Source organism: Cebus imitator, unplaced genomic scaffold (genome assembly GCF_001604975.1).
Source record: "Cebus imitator isolate Cc_AM_T3 unplaced genomic scaffold, Cebus_imitator-1.0 Scaffold265, whole genome shotgun sequence".
NCBI classification, from domain to species: Eukaryota; Metazoa; Chordata; class Mammalia; order Primates; family Cebidae; genus Cebus; species Cebus imitator.
The window spans coordinates 2,032,809-2,048,771 of record NW_016107580.1 but is presented as its reverse complement, the minus strand read 5'-3'; the positions used below and the strand labels follow the sequence as shown (position 1 = coordinate 2,048,771).

Below are 15,963 nucleotides of genomic sequence, written 5' to 3'. Positions count from 1 at the left end.
AGTCTTGCTCTGTCGCCCAGGCTGGAGTGCAATGATGCAATTTCAGCTCACTGCAACCTCCGCATCCCGGATTCAAGCCATTCTCCTACCTCAGCCTCCCAAGTAGCTGAGATTACAGGTGCACATCATTATGCCTGGCTGGTTTTTATATTTTTAGTAAAGACACAGTTTCACCATATTGGCCAGGCTGGTCTCGAACTGCTGACCCCAAGTAATCCACCCACCACCCACCTCGGCCTCCCAAAGTGCTGGGATTACAGACGTGAGCCACTATGCCCTGTAACCAGCTAATTCTAAAATAAGAATCTGGTTTCTTCCCACCATAGCAACATCAAGTTGATTGAGAGACACCGGCCCACTCTCTTCAAAATGCTGCTCTAAGTTGATAATAATACTGGAAAGCATTGAACATTTACTATGTGTCAGGCACTGGCCGGTTTACATGTATTGTTTCATTTAATCCTTACCACAGCTCTACCAAGTCAATTACTATTACATCCACTTTTCAGATGCCACAAAGAAAGCTGATGCACAGAGAGATTAAATAACTTGCCCAAGGTCACACAGCAAGGTCAGGTTCTAAAGCTAGACCTCTAAGACCCCTGAGCATAGCTCTTAATCACTGCAATCACTGCACTGCATGTCAGGGACTCATTAAATGCAAATGGTTCCATCAGAATTGCTCTAAGGCAGCACCACGTACTCACTGAGAACCTACGAGTCAAGGAGAGTTGAACAAACACACCACAGGCTAGTTCATTTTAAAACAATCTATTAAACTCAGTTGTCAGAACTCCACAAGGTAGCCTGCATTCCGAGTCACAAGCACACTGAAATTCAGTTCCTCGAACACAACTAAAGAGTTTTAAAAATAGCTGACTTTATAGGTTTTTTTTCCAACTTTCCCATTTCCGCTTTCTATGACTCCCTCCCACATACCCCATCCTTTGACACTGTCAGAGAAGCTTCGACACAGGCCTAGAACCCTCATCTTTCTATTTCCAGTCCTTTAGCTGGCTCTCTTCCTTCATTCGAATAGTGCTTGAAATCCTCCTCCTTTTTCCCAGCCTAAGGACATGAGATGGTCATTAACCCTACCATCAAAACTCAGAACTGCAGCAGGTCTATGCTGCTTCTCTCTTAATCCTACTGAGAGTGTGGGAGAGAGGGGAAGACATATCTACAACACAACATCTATTACAACATGACACAGATGGGAGGAAGGCCCACGCTCGACACTTCTGCCATCCTTCCCAGCTCTTGCCCCAGACACTCTGTATTCACCGACTAAATGGGTGAACAGACCAACAGTGCATATATGGGTGCCAGAGATGCCTCGGAGCCAAGAGCAAACAAACAGAGGTGTCAAGCCCAATGCCAACCACCCCCACCCCCTCCAGTGCTTGTTAGGGCCTGTACAACACTGTCCCCGAGTGCTCTGGGGGCAGGCTGGCCTTCTGCTAAGTTGTGTAGGCCTCCGAGGTCAGCCCTTCTCTCCACCACCTGCTGCTCCTGAGAACTGCCTCCGCCCAGGGGCCCCTTGCCCAGGGCCTCACTCCTGCTTCTTTCCAGTAGTCTTCCTCCTGCCTCTGATCTTGTCTCCCGTAACCCTCAGTTTATCTCATTTTTCCCAGCTCCAAACGATCCTCCATCCACTATGTGGTTTCCGACAATCCATCTCCAGCTCACATACAACCCCTTCCGTGATGACAGGTCACACAGAGGAAGAGTCCGGAGCTTTGAGAAACTGAGCTGGTTTTGTGACAAGCCTGTAGGAATAGGTCTGCTTTGATTAAGAAGGTTTCATAAGCTAACTGCACATAACTCGCTCGTTTATAAGGACAGTGAAATCTAACATTCAGGCGGTTTTCGATGAGAAGAGTATAGTGATAGTTTCAACAGCCTCCCCAGCAACAGTACATTCATTACATCAGAGCCAAAGAAAATAAGAGAAGGGGGTCTTTGGAGAAATTCTTCAATAAGTTAGTCTAGACTCATTTAACACCCTCCTCTCCGTTACACACACACACACACACACACACACACACACACACACACACGAGAGCTTTCTGGGGCCTATGGCTAGAAATAGAGACCTCAAGTTTTTTCTATCAGGACAACACTATGTGGCATATTCCCTAAGACAGATGTACCCAGTAGCTCCCCCAACCCACCTACTGAGACAGACGCACACAGCACCTCCCCCCAGGATGAACGAATGCCCAGCCTCCCCAGCCCCCGCCTCTCCAGGAGAAGGCATACACTAATGCAAGTTTTCCCACAGGCTTTAAAGACAAATCTCTACAGACTATGCCAGATGGTCTTATTTTTTTTTTTTTTTCCCTTTCATGCCCTCCTGGCCCCTTCTCCACTTTCCAGGGTCCCTCCAACTCAAAGAACTCAATTATCTGCCTCCAGATTTCCCCTTCCCTTCCTTGCAGCCTGGCCTAAACATACCCTCCTCCCAAGCTCATGCAGAGGCACAGAAGGGAGGCCCAGCCAGACCACGGAGGTGCTGCTGCCAGGCCTCCCCCAGCCTCAACTATGTGTTCCCTGGGCTTGGCTGCCTGAGTCGACTCTCTTAGTCCCAACCGGGGAAACGGGGAGCAGCCAGGGCTGACAGCTAACAGCTAAGAGAAGTGACCCCTGCTTCCGATGGCCCAGGCCTCAGACCCTCCCATCTCCCCAAGGTGCCAGGACCTCCTGCAAAGCAGTTCTTAGAATCAAATGTGGCAGGGAGTGGGCCACAGCCTGTCTTAGGTCTAGGCTACCAGTGGGGCCACGACACTTGGATTGCCCTCCTGAATCTGTGCACCCCTCATTCCAGGGAAAGAGGCTGAACCAGAAGAAGTGAGGGTGCCCTTGGCCTGTTCTCCAGGGTATTTCAAAGTTTCATCTTCCCTGGGTGACTGATACCTAATTTTAGAGGGACAGAGCCCAAGGGGAGAAGGTACAGGAAGGGGAGTAGAGGACGGAGGAGAGAGGGAGTGAGAACAGGAATGTTACTTTTTAATGCTTAAGGAACATAGACAATCCAATTTGTGACTCAGCTCTGGGAAGCCGGGCTGCTGTGAGTGGGGAACAGCTGCAGTCCAATCTAAGCTGTGGGCAGCTTCTCCTTTGGGCCTTAGAGGCTGTTGTGACATGACTCACCTAGAAGGGGAGCTGCCTGTTTTGTTTTGTTTTGTTTTTTTAATCTGCCTACTATGGGTCTGCCCAAGTCCTTCCCAGACACCACTCTGGGGCATGGCTGGCAGGTTTTCACCATCCTACAGTAAAGCTGGGGCTGTGGGTGGGGCACCCTGGTATGCCATACGCCCTATCGACTCATGGAAGACAGAGCTGGGACTCTCCTTGCCTGGAGTCTCCCTTTCCCTGCTCTTCCATTCCTTGGCACAGTCCCACTGCATATCAAATAATTCTGCCCTTGGAATTCCCACTTCCTTGTTTCTTTTTGTTTTCCCATGAGCTGTAGCCTTACGAGTTCCTGAAAGACCTGCCCAGCCCCCAAGAAGGCTTTCAGAGCAGTAACACTTTCTCCCAGTTAGAACCCTGCCTTCTAAACCCAGAAAGGAGGAGAAAGGCCGTGCTGCCCACTGGAGAGTCTCCCCAGCAGGACCCAGCAGGACAAGGGAACCTGGCCTGGCACTCACAGCCTCTTTTCCAGCTGCTAAAGTGTATGGTGCCACCACTACAGGCAGCTGTGGGACACAGGAAAAGGGAAGGGTCTTTGGGAATACCTCTCCTCTGTGCTTGATATAAACACATGAGTCAGGTGACCAAGGAACACTTCCTCTCTGCAGGACCGTCTAGGAGTCTCCAGGTCTATGGCAAACATCACCCTTATTAAATGACCCAACCCAAGGAAAGCACTATTTGTTTCCTTAAACATTCCGAAAAAGTCTTTTCAGATTTTTCTCATTTTTACTTATAAATGCAGAAAGGAAGGAGGTACTTTATAAATGAGAGAACCAGAACAGAGAGGCAAAGCGACTTAGTGACTTTCCAGAGAGAGCTGGGTCATTCCTCAAGCTTCAATTCACAACATTGATACATTAGCTAGGATGTGACTTGTTTCAGGCTACTTTTACGGAAGTCATTCCACTGGCTCCTCCCAACAGTCGTGTGAAGTTGTTTTTATCGTTATCTCCATCTCACAGGTAAGAATCTGAAGCTCCTTTTCGTTAAGATACTTGCCCAAGGCCACCCTATGGGAACAGAATCTGGCTGATGGCTCAAGTCTAGCAGCCCATATCCATGATTCTTTCTGCTGTACCAAAAGAAAGAGCACCAGCTCTTGAAACTGGGTCTCTGCTAGCCCTCTTCACACATGCGGGGGTGATAAAATTGAAGAGCCCAACTACACACATGAGCAGAAAAGGCGGCTGAGGTTCTGGATATACACTGCCCACTGAAGGACCCACTGGCTCAGTGCTATGCCACATCCCTCCAGCAAAATGTAGGTTTCAACTAAGGAGAGGATCCCTGGAATGTAGCAAAGGAAGGAAAAACTTCAGAAGTGGCCCATCTGAGGTCCAGCGCCAAGGAGTTCACCCTTGTGGACCCTCAGGCCACAACCATGATGCACACATGTACACATTTAGGGAGCCAGAACTGGGGACACGGCCAGCGCTTGCATTGGCAAGCTGACCCGAAGTTAATCAGAATGCCCCCTCATTGTTTGCCAGAATACAAAAGACATTCTGTTCAGAAAGTTCAAGAAGAAAAACCGAAGAGCCAGGACAGCAGCTGTTCCCTCATCCCACAGAGAAACTAAAGGCATTCGCAAAGTTCCCTGAGGCTAAGAAGTGAATTTCAGATATAACGTGGCTCAAGTGGAAGCACATCCCCTGATGGGTCTCCCCTACAGGGAGTGTTTGCTGCCTTCATCCTCCCAATAATATTACAGACAATGTTGCTATCCTATCACCTATACAACTGCCTTTCTGGGAAGATCTCCTTCCCTGGGTCTGAGCTCACCACGTGCCACTCCACTAGGTCAGAACAAGTTTTACCAAAATTTAGGACAATCAGTGAAGGTGTGCATAGCATGGACACTGCATGCCCTGAGATTTGGTCAAAATGTAACCAAAGGAATCGACCTGGTACAACTACAGTGCCTCATGTCCCCCCACTCTTAGCAGCTGCTGCTGAGAGCTCACTCTGGGACATCTGGATGAGAAACCTGTTTGCAGGCACCCCCGACCTCAAGCCAGCCCCCTCCCCCACCTCTTAGGAAAGTCTGTGATCGACCTTTTAATGTGGGAGGACAGCTTGATTCTTACCAAGCTGCCTGGAAGAAAGAGAGAATACAAAACCCCAGCTCAGGCATCCCTTTGACAGTCCCTCTGTCCTAATAAATGCCCCAGAGGGACTTGGAACTCACCGCAGGCTCCTCGCTGAGCTTAATTACCTTTTGTTTTTTTCATTACAGGCCAGACATAGCAGCACCAAGGACAAAACAGACAGTGTTCACTAGGACGAACCAAGAGGCTCAAAAGGCGCTGGAGTTTCCCTCTAAGAGCTACAAACACCACGGGAGTAATGTTAACTAGGTTTTTTCCATGTAAGATTCTTCCTGTAAAAATATCCTGTGCTTTTGTACTAAATAAAAGTAAAGTGACGCTTTTTAGAGTGAAGTCTAAACACCTCAGATTTAGCAAGAGTGAGATCAGCTAGATTTGCAAAGTCAAGAAAATTGGCTGTTTCCCTCCTCCTTAAGCTAATAGGATCCAACTGTTGGAGCATGACATCATTCCTGAGCCCCAAACCCCGAGCAGAGACTACAGACACTCGCCTGCCTCCCAGAAAGCAGCCGGAGAGGAGGGCCAGGAAAGGAGGCCAAACGATCCAAGCCCGGAGCTGCTCTTACCTCAAAGTTCCGGTACTTTCCTGCCCACTCCATGCTCACCACAGCCGGCTAGGGAGCCCAGGGCCCCCAAATCCACTGGCTTAGGCTCCGATACCTGCTGCGAGCTTCCCACAGCTCCTTCCTCTGACCTTTCGTGGCGCTCCTCGCAGCCAAGTGAGCAGAGCCCTGCTAGCCGGCCAGGCCAGTTGTCATGGAGACCCTGTCCTCGCTAGGCGGGCGCGCGCGCCCAGGCGCGCTCTTGGCCTAGCGCGTGCACAAGGGCGCTCTCTTTTTCTTTCTTTCTCACTGTCTGTCTGTCTCTCTCTCTCAGTTCTGAGAGGCTTCCATGAAACAGCACTGTCTTTTGATCAGCTCGGTTTTTGTACGCATACCACTCCTCCTACCTCCCTTTCAGTCCAACAGGGGCTCTGAACTGCTCCTGGGAACTTGCTTGAACAGCTCAGAGAGGAGAAGGGAGAAGACAGTGAGTGGACTTGTTTTCTTCCCCTCCAGTGTCTCACTTTTTATAACTTGGAAGAATCCCCGCTGGGGGGGAGGGAGCTAGCTGAAGCGCTTGGAGGGGAAGCAAGCCCTTCCTCTGGGTCCTGGAGCTCGGGTAGGAGGGACCCTGAAGCACTGCCTTGACTTGTTTGTGCACTTGGGATTTTTCCGGGCAGCAGTTGGGGCGGAAATGCACTCACAACCCAGGAGCTCGCCTGGACTGACCTCTCTGCTTACCTTGCTGCCTGTCCAGGTTGTGGCGATGGCTTTAACCAGTGCAGGGACTCATGGTACTAGTGTTGGCGTCTAAGCAGTCTCTCATCTTCCTGAAATGGAGAGGAAAGACACTTGGTCAGGACCAGGAAGAGTCCTGGGCAAGTCGAGAGTCACAGCCCAGACAACAAACCTGATACAAATACAGCCTGGTCTCTGCCCTGCTCAGGGCCTGCAGCTAAGGCACAGGCTTCACGGGAGCTGCTGTCACAGTCAGTAGTAATATTGCTCCTGTCAGAAAATGAGCATGGTGCCTGGGACACAGCTGATCCCCTAAGTTTAGTCCTGTCCCCCTCCTGTCCCTTCCTCTCCCCACTCCCCCCGAGTACATTTCTGCTTTGTAACATTCTTTTTACATGTATCATTTTGTTTGATCCTCATAACCTCATATTTTTATGACTATTTTTTCAAGATTATTTATTTAAAACAAATTTTTTAAGAGACAGAATCTTGCTCTGTTTCCCAAGCTGGAGTTCAGTGGTGCAATCACAGCTCACTACATCATCAAACTCCTGGGCTCAAGTGACTCTCCTGCCTCAGTCTCTGCAGTAGCTGGGACTGCAGGCATGCACCACCATGCCTGGCTACTTTTTTTATTTTTATTTTTATAGAGACAGGGTCTTACTATGTTGCCCAGGCTGGTTTTGAACTCCTGGCTTCAAGAAATCCTCCTGCTTCAGCCTCCCAAAGTGCTGGGATTACAGGCATGAGCCACTGTATTGGCCTTATGACCATTTTATAGATGGGAAAACTGAGACTCAGAGAGATCAAACATTTGATCTGCACTTACACAGTTAGGCAGTCAAAGAACTAACAGAAGAGATCAGCCAAGCTCCCCCTAGTCCAGCAACACTTTCCACTAAAGTATATTACCACCTCATCTCAAAAACTGTCAAGTTTTTGATAGTTGGTTATGAGATAACACTGGGCTCCCAAGGGAATGTGGAGAATCTTTGTAAGTTGTGGTGAGACAGGCTGACTGCCATCCTTTCAGTCTAAAGACCTTAAGACAGCATCTCTGAGATGTAAAACGTCCTCATGCACGATCAGAGAAAAAGCCCTACCCTATAGCTATATATGACCTTACACTTTTCTAAACTACTCTCAAAATCTTGGCTCATTCAACATAACAGGTCTGAATGTTAGGACTGGTATTATTATACTAATGTAACAGATTTTTATTTTTAATTCTAAAACAGGCCGAGCAAGGTGGCTCACACCTGTAATCTCAGTACTTTGGGGGGCCAAAACAGGCAGATCACGAGGTCAAGAGATCGAGACCATCCTGGACAACATGGTGAAACCCCGTCTCTACTAAAAAAATTTTAAATATTAGCTGGTCATGGCGGCACATGCCTGTAGTCCCAGCTTCTCGGAAGGCTGAGGCAGGAGAATCACTTGAACCAGGGAGGCAGAGGTTGCAGTGAGCCGAGATCACTCCACTGCACTATAGCCTGGCGACACAGCGAGACTCCATCTCAAAAAAAAAAAAAAAATTCTCAAACAGCAGTAAAATTACTTGCCCCAGGTCACAGAACCAGGAAATAAAATCTATAAACAGTATCTAAGCCTTTCAACTCCTTTGAGTACATTAAACACAGTGGTTGCAACAGCACCAGGTGAAGCAGGGGTCAGAAGACTGTGGCAGTGCCTGACTCCACCACTAACTGCCACGTGCCATTGGGCAAGTCACCTGACTTCCCACTTTCTACCTACAGAGCCTACTGACAGGGCTGGGGATGCGAGTCGAAAGAGATGCTATATGTGAATGCACTCTCAAATCAGGCACTAAAGTAAAACTTCACTCCTCCCAGCAACTCCTCACCAAAAATGAAACAAACAAAAAACAGTGGGACAGTTAATATCCTCCCCAGGATGAGGACACTGAGGATTAGGTAGATATTTTCCAATGTTGCTCCCAAACAGTGCTAAAGGTCTTGATGCTAACTTTTTCATTTTTTTGACATGGGGTCTTACTATGTTGCCCAGGCTGGTCTTAAACTCCTGAGCTCAAGCAATCCTCCCACCTCAGCCTCTTGAGTAGCTGGGATTATAGGTGTGTACCACCATGCCCAGCCTGATAGAATCTTTAATGCAACATCCTATGCAGAATCTCGTGGGTTTTTTTAAAATTAATTTCCAGCATATTGCAACATTCTCAAAACAAGACTCTGATTGACTTCAGTTTAAGAAGTAAATATATACCAGAAGTTAAGGTAGGAGCAGTGTTACAAAATCCAACAGGAAATGACAGGGTGGCACAAATCCTAAACGGTGGGCACTACTGCTTTAGTGAAGCAATCAGAGCTTCAAAGGGAGTGAACCTAATCACCCACTATAAATGCCCAACCTCACCCAAGCCCCAGCTGAAGAATCCCAAGTCTTCGAAGAAAGACAAGGTAGAAGGGCAAACGTAGTATCATCTAGTCACTAGACTTCCACCTCTTCTTTGTCCAAAAGGCATTCCTCTGCTCTCCTCCTGATCCTCAAAATGCACATTCTACTTGCCCAGTCTCCATCCTGAGAAAGAAGAGGTGATCCCACCCCTTTCTACAATAAGATAATATTAGTAAGACAACAGTAACACCAGTGAACACTTATTGAGCACCGACCATATGCCAAGCATTCTTTCAAGCAGTATGAGGGGCCAGGGGTCAGGACTGAATACTAAAGCTAATATAAGTCAGTCGCTGAAGTAATCCAAACTTAAAAAGCCCTCCAAGACAGACCCAGAATGCAGGCCATGCTCCCCCTAGTGGCATGCTGGAGTCAGGGAGGTTCCTTAGGACCTTGTCCTGGGGGCAGGGACAAAGGAAGGGCCCCATTAGTGAGAGAACTGGAATCCCTGCTTGGGTGATGCTACTGTGTACACAAGCCTTGAACTGGGCAGAGCCAGGGACAGCTGAATCCCGCCAGTGCCTCTGCAAGGCTGGATTTAGACCAATCCCACCTGGCCTTTCCTGAAGGATAAGGGTTTGGGAACCTTAAATAAGCTCCCTGGTGTCTGCTGAGTGGCCTGCATGTACATGTGTGCCAGAAACCTGGGAGACATCCTCCACTCTCCCTTTTACTTTCTCCCCACATCCAACCCATTTCCCAACTGCGAACAATTCTACTGCCAAAATCTATCTTTTATCTGTCCACTTTTCTCCACCTTTGATGCTACCCATCTCTCACCTTAATTATTGCAAAAACCTCCTAATTGCCCCAGCTTCCACTCTTGCCTTCACAAAGCCCTTCTCCATAGAGCTGTCTGAATCACCTTTTTACACTAGATCAGGTCATTTCCTGCTTAACACACTTTATTGACTTCCCACTATACTTAGGATAAAATCTAACTTCTTACCAGGACCTACAAGGCCCAGCATGATTCTCCTCCTGTCTTCTTTCAACACACTTCCTGCCCTTCCCTGTCTGTGCATGAGCCACATACAACTGCTTTTAGTTCCCCCAAAGTGTCATATTTTTTCCAGGCTGTTTCCCTTTGCTGGGACACCCCCCCACCAAGCAGTCTTTGCCTGGATAGCTCTTATTCACCTTGCCTCACCTTGACTCTCCTGTCTCTTGACTTTCACAATCCTCCAGTCTAAATGAGGCGCCCACACTTACCCTTCAGAGCACTCACCATGCTGTGTAATTATGCATTTGTGCAACTAGTTGCTTAATCTCAGTCTTCCCTCATGAGTTCCTAAGGGGCAGGAACCTTGACTATTTTGCCAACCACCAATATTCCCTGCACTTAGTGCAGGCCCGGCTCATAGCTGGCACTCAGTAACTATCTGCTGAATGAAATGCATAAAAACCCACTTCTTCCTGTCCGACAGGAAGAAGAAACTTAGAGCAGCTATTTCATGTCAGTCGCTGCCTCTTTTCATAGACTTACAAACTATAATTACATCTTTTTTCCTCATGTGCCTTGCCTGTGGGTACACCAAAAATTCCTGTAAAGTCTCCCTGTGGTTTGTTTCCCAGAACTTTCCTGGTAAGGTCACTCTCTGCGGACTGCCCTCCAGGGTTTTACAGCTGCTCCCATTACCAGTGCCTGCTCACAGTCCTCCACCACCACTGGGTCATTGCCAGACCACTGTGCAGGAATGGCCCAGCTCCCACAATGACAAGATTCTCTCAGGCCAGCAGCTCCACGGACAAAAACACCTTCTCTCCCCTCCATGGTGCAGGTCACTATGCTTGTAAAAACTACATTTTACTAAAAAAAAAAAAAAAAAAAAAAAACAGTCTCACCAGGTGTGGTGGCTCAGCCTGTAATCCCAGCACTTTGGGAGGCCGCGGTGGACAGATCATGAGGTCAGAAGATCAAGACCATCCTGGCTAACACAGTGAAACCCCATCTCTACTAAAAATACAAAAAAAATTAGCTGGGGACGGTGATAGGCACCTGCAATCCCAGTTACTCAGGAGGCTGAGGCAGGAGAATTACTTGAACCCAGGAGGTGGATGTTGCAGAGAGCCAAGATTACGCCATTGCACTCCAGCCTGGGTGATAAGAGTGAGATTCCGTCTCAAAAAGAAAAAAACAAAAGTCTCATATTTTATAATTTAGAAATGGGTGTAAAAAGTTCAGAAAAAAAGGGTTCTATTACTATAAATAATTTTGAACACTACTGTCTGGGGGAAAATGAAGGTCTAAATAACAGCAATAGCAGTGTGACTACATCCTCCGTTCCCTCTTCTGGCCTACACTCCCACCCAAATCTGAAATCCTCTGGCTTCATCTCATGCGCACACCTCCCTCCCCTGCTACCCACCACCCCATTACAGGCACAAGCACAGTGCACTGCCTGGTTCTTTGAACACTGCCTGCATCTTCCTCTCCCTCCCGCTGTGGCTCATGCTGTTACCTTGATCTGAATGCCTCTCCTTCCCCGACTAAGAAAATCTTACCGCCTTCAAGGTTATCACCTCCTCTGTAAAATGTTTTTCAGTCTCCTGACAGAATCTGATTGTTTCTTCTGCAAACCAACAGCAGTTTAAAGATGCCTTTATTAGTGTTGATACCACTTTATCACTGTCACTTGCACACCTGTCTCCCCCACAGACCTGAGCTCCTCGAGGTGTATTTCATTCAATGTGTACAATAAATGTGTGTGAGATAAATGAATCACTGAAAAGACTCTCCAAACAAACAGAAAAGGCTATTTCCTCCCTAGGGTGAGGGAATTTGAGTGAATGGACCTACATTGTACAAGAAATATACATATAGGTGGGGCGTGGTGGCTCAGGCCTGTAATCCCAGCACTCTGGGAGGTGGAAGCAGGCGGATCACGAGGTCAGGAGATCGAGACCAACCTGGCTAACACGGTGAAACCCCGTCTCTACTAATAATATAAAAAATTAGCCAGGCATAGTGGCATGCGCCTGTAGTTCCAGCTACTCAGGAGGCTGAGGCAGGAGAATCGCTTGAACCTGGGAGGCAGAGGTTGCCATGAGCCAAGATCACACCACTGCACTCTAGCCTGATGACAGAGTGAGACTCCATCTAAAAAAAAAAAAGAAAAGAAAAAATATATATGTAAATGATGATCAGATTCCAGATTAGGTCACTAGAGGGGTTTATAGTACTTTCTTGTCTCTAAAGACAACTGAAGTTCTGAACCTGAAAACACAGGAACAGAGTAAATCTTTTAAAGTCACTCCTTACTTTGGGATCAAGGAAATTCAAGTAAAATGGGCTATTGTTTCAATATTATTGGTTAGGTCTTAGAATGCCTAAGAGATAGCGGTCTAATTTCAAATGCCTCTGAGAAGCCTAGTTCCTAATGCTCGCCAGACTGGGATCCAGTGGTATTGCCACTGAAGACATCCAGTTCTACCAAATTAATGGGTAATCAGGTCAAGCACACCTGTAATCCCAGCACTTTGGGAGGCCGGGGCAGGAGAAATGCTTGAGCCGAAGAGTTCAAGATCAGCCTGGGCAACATAAGGAAACCCCCCTCTACAAATAACAATTTTTTTAAATTGGCTGGGCATAGTGGCATATGGCTGTGGTCTCAGCTACTTGGGAGGCTGAGGTGGGAGGATCGCCTGAACCCAGGAAGTTAAGGCTGCAGTGAGACATCATCGCATCACTGCACTCCAGCCTGGGTGACAGAGTGAATCTCTGTCTCAAAAAAGAAAAAAAAAATGAGGAATCAAACATGTTCCCCTCCACCAATTCCCCTACACTGGGCTCTAGCTGCCATTTATGGAAGAGCCCTTAAGGACTTTGCAATTTTCCTCTTCTGTCTGTGAATGGCAATGTGGTAAGAAGGGAAGCTTTTAAAATTCAAGAGTAGATAGCTAGCAGGCTGGAGCCCAGTCCTGGCTTCCAGCTTTCTGGAATGGTAAAATCCTGGGTAAGTCCCTGTCTCCCTTAGGGCCTTTGCTTTTTCCTCCACATGAAAGGGCAGGACTAGCTGCCCAAGCGTCCTTCAGCTTGACTGTCCTACTGCAGTCACCCAGTCCTACCGCTTTCTGAGTAAGTCCGAAGCAGCAGAAAGACTTCTTGCTTTCAGGGGCTACAATCTTTACCCAACTCTTTCAGCAAAGCCCCAGGCCTGGGGCTCTGGAATCAGAAAGAGAACCATCACCAATGAAAGGTAGACTTTTTTGGAAGAAAAAAAAAAGGGAGATTCAGGCTTCCTGCCTAAGGAGGCTGGACAGAGAAGAAAGGTGCTAAATTACAGGATGGGGAAATTAGGAAATGGCCTGGGAAGTGCCTGGAAGAAGACTGAGGCTCCTGCTGATGCCCCTGCTCAGACTCACCCCTACCCATAAGTCTAAGAAAAAGTTGCCTTTGCAAAGCAGATATTGACAGCTGGCAATATCAAAGTTCTCTTGGAAGACCATCTGTCTGCTGCAAATCAAGCAGTCTCTACTTAGGTGCTACTAGGGCCTTCAGATCAACAAAACAAATGTCTCCCTCCAGATGGCAATTCCAGGTCACCCTCCACCTGGAAGCCACATGTGGCAGGACCGCCACTGTCATGGCCACTGCCACACATACTTTGCTTACACAGCTTTCCTAGGAAGGCAGAGAAATACCCATTCTGTGCTCACGTCCTAGTGGTTTATGATAGGAAGTTTTCCCAGGTCCTTACTCCTGACCTAACTCCCCCTGCCTCTCCCACCACCACCACCCCACCCCTGACCTTAAGACTCTCAACTTGAGAAGTGTGGAATTCAGCCTATAATCCTCCTAGACACCACAGCCCTGCAGTGAAGCAGTGACCACACACCTTCACGGTGGGTTGCGCCCCCTCTCCTCAAGCCTGTCAGCCGTCCAGCCACAGTTCACTTCCATTCAGCTCACAACCCTCTGTATAAAGCTTGATGTTCAGATACTCAAGACACAGGTGCTCATGGCTTGCTCCAGTTTCTTGGAATCTCTGTGATAACGTTCATATATGAGCCAATTTTCTGAAATCTCTCAAATCCACAAGCCGCTGACTGCCATCTCTCATTAAGTCAGAGCATTTTAACACTGGGCCACATACACATAGGCTTGGGGCCAGGAAAGACGACCAAGGAAGCAATACCCTAGACCTGCCCCCCCCACCGAAAGCATCATTTTACCATCCTAGAATAGGCTATCTGGCCAGGTGCGATGGCTCACACCTGTGTTCCCAGAACTCTGGGAGGCCAAGGCAGGCGGATCACTTGAGGTCAGGAGTTTGAGACCAGCCTGGGCAACATGGCAAAACTCTGTCTCTGCTAAAAATACACAAACTAGCCAGGCACATGCCTGTAATCCCAGCTACTCAGGAGGCTAAGGTGGGAGAATCGCTTGAACCTGGAAGGCGAAGGTTGCAGTAAGCCGAAATCATACCACGGCACTCTAGCCTGGGCAACAGAACAAGACTGTCTCAAATAATTAATAATAATAATAATAGGCTTTCCAAGCTTAGCTGGCTCAGAACTCTGAGTTCAACAATGATCTTAGCCTATCATGATTAAAAGCTTCAGGATCAGGGAGGCAAAATGCAAAGTAGAGGGAAAGGGAAGAGATGGGGATTAAGAAGAATGTGGACCTAAACTGCCTTTCTATGATCTACCCAAGAAAATACCTTGGGCCTGGGAAAGAAGGACACATCAGAGTAAGATCTGGGCTCGGCCGTGGGAAGTGTGAGCCCAAACTGTGTCAACCTCCTCAATCCTAGCTCCCCTTCCTCTCCCTGGCTAGACTGATTCTCTAGTCCTATCCCCAGTACTCCTCAGAACAGGCTGCCACTCCAGTGCCAACCCCACCCCACTGCCTTGTAGGTGACTGCACCAAGGCTCTGTCAGCTTAATTCACCTGAGAGCTGTAATATTCCTTAGAGAAAGAACTATGTCTTAACTCCAAATTCTAGCTTAGGACTGTGTACCAAGTACAATAATATATTTTTTAATGAACGCGTTAACAAAACCAACCAACTAATCAATCCAACTTAAAAGGGTATCAACAATGTCACCACAGAACCTACACCATTTGGTGCTTACACCTCACAGTAGTCCAGAGTTTCTAAGGTAGGGTGACAAGCTGGGTGACAGAGTGAGATACTGTCTCAAAAAAAAAAAAAGTGTTTAAGGAAAAATGAGGTATTTGTGTAACCTCAAAGTATCTCTCCTAGAATATTTATTAATTACAAAGGCAGAAATAGTAGTTAACCTCATGGTGGAGAAATGGGCAGATAACACCTTAACCAAGTGATCAATGTTAACACTACATGCAATAAGACATACTAACACCATGTACCCCTGATACCATGCACTGAGAAGGGCATTTCACCTCTGTGGTGCTCTTCCCAAAACTCCATGACCTTGATCTAATTATGAAAAAACATCGGCCGGGCGCCGTGGCTCACACCTGTAATCCCAGCACTTTGGGAGGCTGAGGTGGGTGGATCACGAGGTCAGAAGTTTAAGACCAGCCCGACCAACATGGTGAAACCCTGTCTCTACTAAAAAAATACAAAAAGTAGATGGCTATGATGGCGGGCACCTGTAATCCCAGCTACTTGGGAGGCTGAGGCAGGAGAATCGCTTGAACCCAGGAGGCTGAAGATTGCAGTGAGCTGAGATCATGCCACTGTACTCCAGCCTGGGCAAACGAGCAAGACTCCATCTTAAAAAAAGAAAAAATAGGAAGGCCAAGGTGGGCAGATCACGAGGTCAAGAGATCGAGACCATCCTGGCCAACATGGTGAAATCCCATCTCTACTAAAAAATACAAAAATTAGCTGGGCTTGGTGGTGTGCACCTGCAGTCCCAGCTACTCGAGAGGCTGAGGCAAGAGAATTGCTTAAACCTGGGAAGCGGAGGTTACAGTGAGCTGAGATTGCGCCACTGCACTCCAGCCT

General features: G+C 47.7%; 1 protein-coding gene across 4 annotated transcripts in view; it reads right to left on the bottom strand.

Moving 5' to 3' along the window:
* The window catches only part of DENND2B (DENN domain containing 2B), a 179,376-nt gene that overhangs the window by 113,339 nt on the left and 50,074 nt on the right, over positions 1–15,963 (bottom strand). For 2 of the 4 annotated variants that reach the window (XM_017500325.2, XM_037728425.1), the window contains one exon: positions 6,590–6,678. The gene's annotated coding sequence lies outside the window, so the exon portion shown is untranslated. Of the gene's footprint in view, positions 1–5,872; positions 6,348–6,589; positions 6,679–15,963 lie in introns of those variants that run through there. The other 2 variants (XM_017500324.2, XM_037728426.1) reach the window with 1 other exon arrangement.